This window comes from Sapajus apella, unplaced genomic scaffold, assembly GCF_009761245.1.
Source record: "Sapajus apella isolate SASKATOON/1434 unplaced genomic scaffold, GSC_monkey_1.0 scaffold49, whole genome shotgun sequence".
NCBI classification, from domain to species: Eukaryota; Metazoa; Chordata; class Mammalia; order Primates; family Cebidae; genus Sapajus; species Sapajus apella.
The window spans coordinates 4,918,569-4,932,188 of record NW_022436989.1 but is presented as its reverse complement, the minus strand read 5'-3'; the positions used below and the strand labels follow the sequence as shown (position 1 = coordinate 4,932,188).

Genomic DNA, 13,620 nt, shown 5'->3' with positions numbered 1-13,620 from the left:
CTAGCACTCATATGAATCCTTTAAATTTCAAGTGGAGTAAAATCACTGGTCTGAATGTCTACAGTTTCCATGTGAACACAAATATCCTTCTGATCAATATTTTTGGGACATGAAAAAGCAAAATATTTTAAGGTATTATTAGTTCGAGACAGAACTAAGAGTCCTTACTAAAGCCTGAAGTAATCTGTCTTTAAAAACATATCAATGGTATTAACATCCCAATACTACTCTAGAAGACTGTGAACCCACCCAGAAAATTGGGCATAATTACATTAAGAAAGAGTGGCTTCATCCAACAAGTACCATTACTAATTCTCTATAATAAATCTCCATTGTGGCTTAACAGAAATTAACTTTGTCACCCACTACTAGTGTAGTCATAGTGGCTTCCTTTTATGCTACTGGTATTGGGCCATATGACCAATTTACACCTTGGATGGAAATACTTTTGTATACTGCTTTTACAGTTTACTAAATATTTTCAAATATTAACATGGGTCTGAAAAGTTCATTATACTGGATTGGCTTTGGTTTCGACATAGACAGATGTTTTGAGAAATATGTGACCAATAACAGAAGTCTGTGTGTACTTTCAAACCAGGTGAATCCTATTGTATTAACAATGTCATGATACTATCTGGTGTTAAACAAAATATGGGATCATTCTCTACAAAGCAGGGGGAGATCATTCTTTTTCTAAAAATGTGCAGAGAAACAGTATATAATACCTCTTCTTGTTAAATAAATGAGGGAAACAAAAAAAAAAAAGAAGAGAAAATTTTCATTATTTTGAAAACAGGTTATAAAGTGTTACCAAATGACTTATCTTTTTATCACATATGAATAAAAAGCCATTCTTAGGGGAGGAAAAAAAAAAAGAATTTGTTTCCATTAGGAAAATCAAGTTGAGGAAGTTGATACGTCTGTAAGGTGAATACTCTATTTAGTGATAATACTTAGGGTAAATGGGATGTGAATATAAGATCTGAAAATTTAACAGAATAATGATGGCTTTGACTTCAGGAAATGTGTTGTTACAGCATTTGATCAGCAGTTTTTGTTAGTTAAATCTGTCAACAATTTCTAAACTATCTGAAATCATTTTGCATTTTATCAATGACAACACTGCAAAAAAATCTGTCTGTAAGGAAAAATTAAGACTTTTAAAAGTTTCTTCTAGTAAGAAATATTTTCCAAGAATACATAGTTTTTAAGAACGCTTCCTTCATATAATCACAATTCTGATATCCTTTACCTAAGGGAGAATGGAGTAATTAGAACAAAGCTGTAAGAAAATGTTCATAAATAAGAATCACAGAACCAAATGATCCTAGTGGTCTGGTAAACATTCTCATTTTGATAAACCTACGTTGTATCTTTTATGAACTAAAATGTGCCACTAAAGTAACAAGTTGATGTTTTCCTCTTAAATATGAATAATTCCTCATAAAGTCTGGCAGGTACCAAATACAATTTAATTTATAATGTATGGGGTACTATTAAATACTTACAAATATGAAGTCAAAGACTGGCATACCACTAAGAGAATAATGTAGTGGTCTGCTGATGCACTAACAAATGATGGCAAAACCTAATCCAAGACTTTGAGATGCAAAAAACCTAACACAGTGATATGGACTTCCTCAGCAGAAACTCAAGCAATGCATAGTTCAAAACAAACTCTTCATTTCTATAATAAACACAAATCAAGCAATGAGAATACCTAACAGAATTTTAAATTCAGAGAGCCAAGAAATTAAAAACAAATAATTACCTCACATTTTATGATGATGATGTAGAAAAAACAATGGAAAGGGGTCATGTCTAGAATGGTATTCAGAAGTAGGCCTCAGCAAAATATGTAACCCTGATAGTGGTCTTTGACCTTAATGCTCTATTAGAGCTCTTTCAGTTACAAGGAACGAAGATCCACTGAGGCTAATACATGGAAAAAACCGGTCATTCTAATAATACTAACAGTTCATCCAAAGAATATAGGTAGCCCTTGTGCACGTTAGATCTGGAAGGTGATTAAACCACTTTCCTTATCTCGTTCAGGAATTGTGTGAAGTCTGGCTTCTGTCTCTAGTCTCTCTTTCCCATTCCCCTCCTAGCCCTGGAGGGATCTCAGTATGCCTGGGGCGTCTTCCACACCCTACCAACCAGCTCCTTAGCTCGCTCATAAGTTTTGTTCCTTCACAAACTCGGCTTGTTGCTACCTCTTACAGGCAATGCTACCCATAACACATAATACATGAAAGAATGTGGTTTAGTGTTACTCTAGAAATGTTAAGTAACTTCCATATAATTTCAATTTGTATTAAAGTCTTTTATTTACTATTACTGTACCCTAGGTAATCGAAATGTCTTCCCAAGAAGAGCCTTAACCCAGTGGCTTTTAAATTGTGGGTCAAGATTTTTAATTTTCAAGGACTAGGTAGTTTCAAAAATCCTAGAAGCACTGGCAGACTTCACATGATGAACAGGCTGGGTTCCAACGGCATTTACTTTGTCAGAGATTTAAAATTTAGTTTATGATTTTTAAAAATTATTAATATAAATGGTAGCTAGTTCCTACAAGTCATTAATTGAAAAAGCACTCTCTAGTAGTTAAACTACTTGATATTTTAATAATTTGCTTTCATTCTCCTTACTGCACATTAAAGAGACAAGTCACATGTGAATATTCCCATAGGTATTCTATGCTCAAGAGTTTCAAAGCTGTTAAGCACCTGATTAAAGAAAAGAAAGACATGGAGCACTCCATCACTGGATGGCCACATATCAAAGATGTTACAAAAGAAATCTGAGTTTTGAGTTAAAGGTGGTATTAAACTGCCCCATAGGTTACTTTCAACAGCAAGATTCTAGTATTACTGTGATTTTACAGAATAAGAAACCAAGATTTCAAGTTAAGAGACATATTATTAAACCAGTTCTTTTGACTTCAAGTCCAGCTAATTTTAATTTAGATCATAAAACACACATTCTACATTATACTTGCAAGAAATCCTGGAATCTCAAATCCCTTTGAATAGTACTTCTATTTTTAAAATAAATTATAAGTCAGAATCCAGTTATGCTGAATATACATTTCTGTGATTACACCTATTAAAGTATGGGAATAACTGTAAAGTCAAAGAAGAGAGCTACATTCTTTTTATACTAGATGCTATGCATAAGAAAACAGAAGACCTTTCCTCTTCAACTGAGGTGGCAATTGCTTCTAAACCACCACTCAAGGCTCAGCTGAGATGGTCTCTTACCACTTGTTTAGAAAGGAATCTGATCTGTAGCTGAAGCGATTATGAACAGGAGGTAAGAAAATCCCCATGTTTTATAACCATTTTCAACATACACACAATTGGGGACATGGGTGTCCATAAGTCAATGATTGTGTGTATTCTGTGCTATTTACATAGGAGATGAAAATTGGAAACATCAAGTCAGTCACGTAGTATATTTTTAATTATTAATTCTTCACTTTAGAGCTTTTTTTTAGGAAAAAAAAAAAAAAGCTATCTAAAGCCACAAACATTTTATCTACCCTTTTTTTTTTTTTTTTTTTTTTTTTTTTTTAAAAAAAGACAGTCTCACTCTGTCTCCCAGACTGGAGTGCAGTGGCATGATCTCTGCTCACTGCAATCTCTGCCTCCTGGGTTCAAGTGATTCTCTACTGCCTCAGCCTCCCAAGTAGCTGGGATTACAGGCATGTGCCACTACGCCCAGCTAATTTTTTTGTAATTTTAGTAGAGACAAGGTTTTGTCACACTGGCCAGACTGGTCTTGAACTCCTAACCTCAGGTGATCTGCCCGCCTTAACCTTCCAAAGTGCAAAAATTACAGGCATAAGCCACTGTGCCCAGCCCTAGCTACTGTTTTTTATTATCTGATAAAATTCAGTTTTAAGGCCCAAAACGTTAACTTGTATCAGCTTTAAATATGAAGAATAAATGCCAGTAAAATGAATTGAGTATTCTATCCAATATTTTGCATGTCCAAAACACAAGGTAAATTTCACTATATTTAGGTGTTGTAGAAGCCCAACAAACTGGATTTCATATATGCACAAAACAAGCCATAATCCAATTATTTTCCTGGGATAAAATAAGTCATTCCCTAAGAGAATGACTAATTAGGGAAATTATTCATGTAATGAATCTAACTCCCAGGAAACAAGATATATAGGTATGCAGTTCTATTCATTTAAACATTCCACCTTTTTCTGAGTATCATGTATGTCAATACAGCCATTGTAAAAACATTCCCAAACTGCATGTGGAATGTGGAAAAATTCCTTTTATAAAAAACCAATAGTGTTTAAATCATATCCAACTTTCAGACTTTTCTTATTTTACAATGCCCCCCTACTCCTACAACTCCCAAAGACTGCTCTCCTGATCTATTCATACTATAACTCTCTGCTAACTTTAAGTTTTTGTATCAATTCCCCAACAAAGTATTCCAAATTATTCTTTTATTCATCTCATCAAGTTCCACACTGAGTACTCCTCCAATTGGAGTCACACCCCAATGTCTCACTCCTCAGTTCAATTTTAGTTTTCTTGACTACCAATTCCAATTCCTAAGAAATGAGAAGTACATTTTGAGTAAGTTATGTACTCTCATCACTATTAAGTGTATCAGTTAAGGTAATGCTGGCTGCTAAGAGAGATAAATCATGGGAACTTAGTGTTTAATATAATGCAAGTTTTGTTTCTGGCTCATGAAAGGTTAAAACAAATGTTCCCTTTCAATGGCAGTGATTCAGGGACCCAGACTCCTTCCTTCTAGAGGCTCTTCCATCTCCTTGGTTTCATGACTGCCATCAGAAGGGAAGAATGAAAGAACACTGAACACAGATGTTTATAAGCCACGCCTAGAGGTGGCATGCATTAATTCTGCTCACATGTGAGTGGCCAGAACTCAGTCTTATGGCCACACCAAAACTTCAAGGCAGCTGGAAAAAACAGTCTAGATTGGTGTTAGAGGCAGGGGAGGTGTAACATGTGCAAATGGGTTTGGCCAATCTCTGCTATTACTGAACATCTATTATATACTCTTAAACACTCATTTAATAGCCTTAGTGTTATGAGAGACATAAGAAATGAAAGCAATTGTATGTCTAAAAGTGGTTAAATGACCAATTTTATGTTACATATATTTGCCAAAATAAAAACTATCTTAAAATCTTTTTGAATATGCCAAAATAAAAAGAAATTAATATTAAAAAGTTCTAAATCAAACATAAGCAAGAGTCAAAACATAATTAAAAGCTAAGTATAATCTTCATGTGTTTTATCGATACTACCTAGAGTTCTACGATTTTTATCATAAACAGGATCTCAGCCTGACCTGGCCTGTCTGTTCTGGTCTAAAAGATATCAGGAGAAAAAAAACAGACTTGTTAATATCACAATATTATCTTAAACCAGTAATTTGATTAAAGAGATCTCCTCAAATATTAGTATCTTAAAATTATAAAGTAGATACATATTAAGGGTTAATGCAATTTGGAGCCAATCAAAATGCAGTAATCTCTTGTCCTTTTCCTTTTATTTTTGTATGTATTCCCAGATGGTCCAACTATTCCCAAAAGCTCACGGTATACTCTTGGGAAAATAAGCATGTAAGCCATTCTTTTAAATTACCTGCCACAACATATTCCACTGGCAAATAGGGCTAATACTGGGCTCAAAAAATATTCCAAAATATGGCACTTCAGCATGCAAAGCACTTTGCTCTAAAGGACACTGGAAAGCATCAGAAGCAGTCTCAGAACCAAGATCTCTCTCATCTTCTCCTGTCCTCCTGTCATTGGCCCTTCATTCTCCCCTAAAGCAAGTCATAGAAACCAGAATTTCTCCTCACCAAAGCAGGTAATAAAAACTAGAACTCTCTTCTCCAAAGCCAGCCATAAAAACTAGAATTACTACCCTAACCTTCCCCTCACCTTTCTGTCTAGGAAGTGGCCTAGACAGAAATTCTGTGTAGAAATTCTCTGACCCTGCTACCGTATCCAGTAGCAGGTCATAAGACCCTCATTCCAGAGGGGTCCTGTCCCATACCTTGGAGGAAAAAATATCACAAGACAGAAGCCAAGAAGAATCTGAACAGCCAGGTCTTGCTGAGTTTCTGCATGGAGTCTATTAGTATTAGATCATAATTTTTTTTGTCCAGTCCTATTTCTACATGGCGGTCCATTTTTCACTGAACCCAAGCATTAAAAAATGGATAGTTGTCTCTGTATCCTTTAGGGTCTTCATTCTGAAGGTTCCCGTGTCACGTAAAACTATGATTAAATACATTTGTTATGCTTTTGTTAACCTGTCTTTTGTTATAGGAGTGTTGGCCATAACCCTTATGATGGGGAGGAAAGGGATCATTCTCTTTCCACTACTATACTATCAAATATAAACAAGTAGTACTCTTATGATTCTTGTATTTTCTTACTGTTTTTACATAATGAAGAGAAAAAGGAGTTACTAACCCTGGGAAATTTACTATGCCAATGTAATCGTAGCTACTTTTAGAAGGTATCAAAATATTTGTAGAATTAAAGAATGTCACTGCTAACAGGAAACAAATTTGTATAGTATTAGTTGACACTTCTGTTGCTCCCAGGCAAGGCACATCAGAGGTGAGATTACCCTACAGATAACTTTTTTAAGAAAAGATAAATGTAACCTAGGTATTGTAATTTTCTAGACGACTTCTAAGTAACATAGGCATATTAATAATTTTCCATTTTTATAGCAGATTTAAATTTTTACATATTACATAATAAAATCTCTAAGGGAGCCAAGCATGAGACATTCCAAATAATTTCCAAACACATTTTGGCTATGAATACATTTTAATTTTACAGTCACTGAAATTTACACAGCTTAATAGGTCACAGCAGGTATAACGTTATTCTCACAAACAAAAGTTTAACATTAAGAACAATTCATATATTTTTGACACATCTGCTATATTCTTGTTGCAAAAACTAGACTGCATGAGTAAGGTTTTATTATATTATGCTTACATTTGAACTGGTTATCATAAAAGAGAAACATTATACTATAAAACTTCAGAGAAAAAGATATACATTAAAATAGCAACATCCTAAATTTACTTTATAATAGTTCCATTAAAGCAGCTCCATATAAATTTTAACATTTCTAAATGTTCTGTGCATGCTGAGTACATGCATATGAGTAAAATGCTAAGGAGAAAACAACATAATTGCCAAAATTTGTTTTATAAAAGGCATTCTGCCATCACATAACTTCACCATTTCTAGTGATCATCATACCCCCAGACCAAAGCATAAAGTTTAAGAAGGCCCTTCTAATACACACAGAAAGTCAACAACTTCCTTCAGACTAAGAAGAACAAATTCCAAACTAGAGCCCAGAATGAGAATGACCTGCCCAACGCCCTCTGAAAAAGATGTAAAAATTTCTTCCTAAATGGAGAGAATCACGTAAAGATTCATGTCTTCAATAAAACATCAACTAACTCAGAAAAAAAAATATGGCAAATTATACCTCAAATATTATATTAGACATTAGCAATATAAAAACAAATATCACTGTAAGTATCTTGTCTAGGAAGCAGTTAATCTTTCTGAAGAAATGCAGTAAGTCTGGGCACCCATTTTCAAAATTATTAAGGCCACTTTTGATTTAAACATTAATATTTATTATTTTCATTCAAAATGTTCAAGGTGAAATTGTTAACGTGTTTTTAATACATTAGTTTATAAGTAATAAGGTCTGAAAAACAATTTATAAAAATGGCTATATGTTGTTATGCTCAAAGTAAACCATAATTATTTTTCCCAGCTCACACCACGCCCTTTATCTGAGGGATTATTATAAAGCAACTAAAAACTCAATCACAATATAATGAAAATAATGTTAGCTGGCATAGGAGAGTGTTTTGAAGTGCTTTCTGAATACCTCAGTCTCACACTCAAATCAGGAGCATCTGTCCACCAACTGTCAAGATAACGTCTAGCCTAGGAGTTTTCCTCAATTCATCACTATTCATAGATGCCTGTCACTATTGAGAAAAAGAAGAAGAAAGAGCCATACTTTCAAAGCTATTTTCTTTTTCTATACGTCCTAGTAGAGGCAAATACAGAATTTATCACTTTGAAGCCAAAGTAGTCTGAATCAACTGCCCCTCCATCTCCAGATCTAAGAATGCAAGTTAAATGTTCTCTAAAAATTATAGATAATTCTAGTCTATAGCATATTCATACTTCTCACTTACATTACTACTGATTCAAGGATCTGATCCCTACGCTCAAAGCCTTTACACTTCACCATTACTTTCACAACCACAAAGTACAATCTAGCCACCAACCCCTATGGAAAATGGCACAATAAAGAATAGTGTTTTCACTGAGGCCAAGCACTGTGGTTCATGCATGTAATCTCAGCACTTTGGGAGGCCAAGGCAGAAGGGCATGAGGATATGACATGAGTTTGAGACTTGGGTAGAGCTCTTGCCTCTACAAAAATATGAAAAAAAAAATTAGCCAAGAATACTGGAGCCTGCCAGCAGTTCCAGCTGCTTGGGAGTCTGAGGTGAAAGATCACTTGAGCCCAGGAAGTAGAGGATACAGTGAGCCATAAAGCACTCCAGCCTGAGAGACAAAGTAACACCCTGTATCTCAAGAAAAAAAGGTGTTTTCATTGGCTTCATTTTAAATACTGCTGCAAAATTCAAGTTGAAGCTGTCTCTCTCAAGAAAATTCATTTAAAATGGAATTCTACAAAATTTGTATGCTTATTTTCTGAGTCAGATACATCAAATTTCATTTTATAACAAACATGAACAATCCTCAAATTACTCAGAAATGCTTTTCTGAGCCATTGTAACAATGCTGTGTGATACAGGAGGGAAGACAAGGCCCTCATCCCTGGGGTCCTCAAAAGAAAAAGTTACAGCAAATGTTAAACAAGATAATACAAGTCAGGCTGACATATGTAAAAATTGAGGAAAAAAAGAAAAAGCAATCCAGAGAAAGATAAGACTATCAGTGAGTGTGCAGTTGTACAATTTTCTACTTTACATACTAATTATAATTAGTTCAGTCAGTAATATCTCTATTTTTTGTTCCTTAAATCTACATACATTTGAGAACTATTATGTGAGTAAATCAGTAATCAAGACCAAAAACTGAGTATCAATAAAGAAGTTAGTTTCCAAAGGCATATTTTTTTCAACTGCAAAAGTACGGAATCTTTCTACATTATAAGACTTGTGGTGTCTTAATTATATATTTTTACAAAATTGAGTATAAAATAAACATCTCTAAGCTGAAAAACATCTTCTTATTGATTTCCATAATAATTTAAGAGAATGAATCTTAAGTTTTCATGTAAATATGACTTGCCATAGCACTTAATACAAATGCATCTGTCTTCTAAAATCCAGACCTACAAGTTCTAATTTTAGTTTCTGGAAAACTGCACTTTTAACAAGGATTAAAGGGGGTTCTAATAAGTGGACTATCGCCCTCCCTTTAAGAAACAGTAACTTAAAAGCTGAATTATCTCCTAGGAGAAGAAAGTGAATTTTAAATTAAAAATCCATTCTTAAATCATTCACATCTCTGGCCAACAAAATACTTATCAGGTTCTGAAGAAAACAAGATGAAGAAAAGGCAACTATTGTTAGAAGATATCTTACAATCTAGAAAGAAAAGCAAGTATACAAGAAACAAAAGTAGGATTGGGCACAGTGGCTCAGGCCTGTAATCCCAGAACTTTGGGAAGCTGAGGCAGGAGGATCACTTGAGGCCAGGAGTCCAAGACCAGCCTGGGCAACATAGCAAGACCTTGTCTAGACAAAAACAAACAAAAATTAAATTAGCCCGGCATGATGATGCATATCTGTAGTTCTACCTGCTTGGAGGTTCACCTGAGCCCAGGAGTTTGAGGACGCAGTGAGCTATGATAGGGCCACTGCATTCTAGTCTCAAAGACAGAGTAAGACCTTCTCTTTAAGGAAAAAAAAATTAAACTTCAGTAAGGGCAATAAGAAAATTCTGAAGAGTGCCAACAGAGTTTCAGAAGAAAGAATTTACTTTCAAATGGTGACAAGGGGAAGGCAAGATAAAAGAGGTAAAACTTGAGCTATAACTTGAAGGATTGATGGATAGGACTTCACCAGTGGCTAGAGTGAGTAAAGTATTCCAGAGGGGCACAGTGCTATCTGCAAAGGTGAAGGAAAAAAAAACACAATTCTCCAGAAATTTGTGACCAATCTAGCAGAATAACAGAGCACCAGAGCTCAGCCCTTTTTGTGTCTCTACTTCAGAGACAAGAATATACTCCAGCAGTAATACTGCTTGCTCACTGCACATGGAGATTTGCAAGGGCTAAGAGTAGGGGGACATGACCATCCAAATAATGTCCTTGTGACAACTAAGTAAGACAAAATATTATGTTTAAGATACTTACATTCCTTCTGAAGGTCACTTTGGCTACTTCAATATACAGTTCAAATATATTTAATTCTTCCAAAGCACTATTGCCAAGAAAAATTAGTGGCAATTGGTTTATATAATTTAGATGATTTAATGAAAAGAATACAGATGTCACAGCTGATTCAAAATAGACAGGCAATATGTAAGTTATTACAATTTTCAAAGTAATAGCTAAAAGTACACACAGAAACGTGGTTATTCACTCATTTTTCTGGCACTTTGAAGCCTAGGAAAGCTGCTGACCTTTTTAAGAGGTTAGTTCTCATAAAGGCCTAGTACAGCCGGATCTGGAATTTAATACCTCCAACATTAATGTCTAGTATGCTAGGGTGCTACTCATCTTTTCAAGTCTGTTTTAATTATTTTGTTGCTGGGCATTATAACGGATCTTAAGTTTGATAAACTTGGAGTTTCATCTGGAGGATAACCCACACCCCAATATGTAAGCCATATCCATTTCAAGTACTTATGAAAGGTAAATAACAGAGCAAGATTGATTATATAAGTATTAGGGGATATATAAGTAAATTCCAGTGGTAAAATCTGAAAAATTATCTGGAAGAGTCAGGTGTCTTTTAACCTACGGGAAAAAAAATAGGTTAATATAATTTGACCTACTTACTAAATATGTTTTACACCTATAACGTGAACTCAACGCAGAGAACAACTTAAAATATGGCAAATATTTAATATGGTTGTTTAGTAATATTTAAGTTCAGTTTCTGTAACTTACAACAGTAAATTCTCTTTTTTTTTTTTTCTTTTCTTTTTTTCTTTTTTTCTTTTTTTTTTGAGACGGAGTTTCGCTCTTGTTACCCAGGCTGGAGTGCAATGGCGCGATCTCGGCTCACCGCAACCTCCGCCTCCTGGGTTCAGGCAATTCTCCTGCCTCAGCCTCCTGAGTAGCTGGGATTACAGGCACGCGCCACCATGCCCAGCTAATGTTTTGTATTTTTAGTAGAGACGGGGTTTCACCATGTTGACCAGGATGGTCTCGATCCTCGTGATCCACCCGCCTCAGCCTCCCAAAGTGCTGGGATTACAGGCTTGAGCCACCGCGCCCGGCACAGCAGTAAATTCTCAAAATAAGTTACCAATTTTCCTGAAAATCTTGTCTGTGGTTGTTCAACTTATCAACCATCATTCTTGTTTTCAACGCAAGAGAAAGCTCTCTATCTATGAATAGGCACTCAGTCTCACCACCATGAAAGTTGTCAAAACAACAGGAAGAAAAATGGACCAAGGATATATAAAGCTGAAAATGGGTCAGAATGCTCAAATTAAGAGTCAAATTTATGTTTTTGTCTTTTTTTCTTGCAAGCCAGGGCATCCTCATGAAAAAGCAGGTAAGAATTTGGCAAGAATAGGGATTGAAAGCCAAAAGGAACTTGTTTTCCCCAAACATCTGGCATCCTTCAGCACACTCTAGCAATGAAAAGTCAAAGCAAAGCAGGTAGGATTCTGCCAATCACCTCCTTTTGAGGCAGCTGCAATAGGTAAGCTAGCCAAGGCTCCCTGCCTGAGCTGAGAAGAAAGATGTCAGTATTGTGGTAAAGCCTACCTCCTTGGTCTTCAACAGATTCCTTCCATACCCCCAGGTTATGACAGAAAATGAGCAATTCACACAAGCATAAATGTGAAACATTAACATTTAAAAGGAGCATAATCTACATAATAAGTCCTGAGGCTGAACACACATTGTGGGTCAAAGTCAGGACAAGGCAGCTCACCACCGCAATTGTTAAGGGAAGAAAAATAAGGGGCAGACAAATGACAACATTTAATCCTAGGGTCAGTCTTAATAAATCAGCCTACTACCAAAAGTAAATTAGCTGACTGACTGACTGAGACAGAGTCTTGCTCTGTGGCCCAGGCTGGAGTGCAGCAGGACAGTCTCAGCTCAACACAGTCTTGATCTCTTGGCTCACGCAATCCTCCCAAGTAGCTGGGACTTCAGGCATGCACTAGCATGCGTAGCTAATTTTGTTCATTTTTTGTGGAGACAGGGTCTTGCTATGTTACCCAGGCTGGTCTAGAATTCCTGGCCTGAAATGATCCTCCCACCTAACCTCCCAAAGTGGCAGGATTACAGGTATGAGCCACTGTGCCCAGCCCAAAAAGGTTATTATTATTATTAGGACTCTTGCCCGTCACTGTAATTTATAGGGTGACACTGCAAAATTGAAAGCCCTATTCTTCTTGCAACAATAACTTGGAGTATTTAGAACTCATGAAACCAAGTTTCACATCCTCTTTCTTAAGTCTACAGAAAAGGAACCTCCACCCTTATTCTAGCAAAGGAGAAAAAAAAAAAGAGAACCAAGAAAATAAAGCATCATAACTATTTTGTAAGTATCAAACTAAAAAATTTAATAGATATAATCCAAGTAGTTTTTAAAAAGATAATTATAATATTGATTTGTTAGGCATAGAGGGATGCTGACATTTTATAAGAACTCACCTAACTATAGAGCACTCAGCTACATCTCTCAAAAGTTAAGTGAAAGCCATCCTAAGAGCCTGATGTAGTATATGCTGTAGTCCTATGACACTAACAGGTTAATGCAAACTTCATACAACTTAAAGACTAAAACTACCAACTTTCTAAACAACTTACAGTGTACATTAACACGGTTTGACTATTCAGGGAGCCTCACTCTGGCAAAAGGTTTGATTGATCATTACAGCAAATTCCTGAAACATGCATCAACTATTCAGCAGAAAGTGCCAACAGTTTGTAAGAGTCTTTGAATCCCCTGTTATTGCATAATGGTCCTTATCCAATCCACACACACACACACACACACACACAAATTGACTCACCCTTAACCAAACCAATCAGTACATACTATCCTTGCATTCTTCCCTCCAAGACACTGCCGAAGTTCTAACCAGGTGGTGTTCTCCCTTTCTGTGACAGGCAATAAACTATCTATAGACTGTAAGGGAGACACTTGGGCAGCCAGTACTTGATACTATGCCAATTTTAAGTTTTAATCATTCAGGAATATAATTCAAGGGGCTCTTGTGAACTTACAGCATGCTAATGCATCATACTAGCAATTGTGAATTTAGATCAGAAAACTTTTTTTTCACCTAAAACTTTATGAGAGCAGATAGGACCAGAAAGG

General features: G+C 35.7%; 1 protein-coding gene and 1 long non-coding RNA gene across 9 annotated transcripts in view; both read right to left on the bottom strand.

Moving 5' to 3' along the window:
• AKT3 (AKT serine/threonine kinase 3) overlaps positions 1-13,620 on the bottom strand; it is a 331,186-nt gene that overhangs the window by 203,605 nt on the left and 113,961 nt on the right. The gene's annotated exons all lie outside the window — the stretch shown is intronic.
• Positions 10,238-12,396, bottom strand: LOC116526136. Its single transcript, XR_004257987.1, has 2 exons — positions 11,558-12,396; positions 10,238-11,233 (listed from the first exon to the last, which is right to left on the bottom strand). It is a non-coding gene; the product is annotated as an uncharacterized LOC116526136 (long non-coding RNA).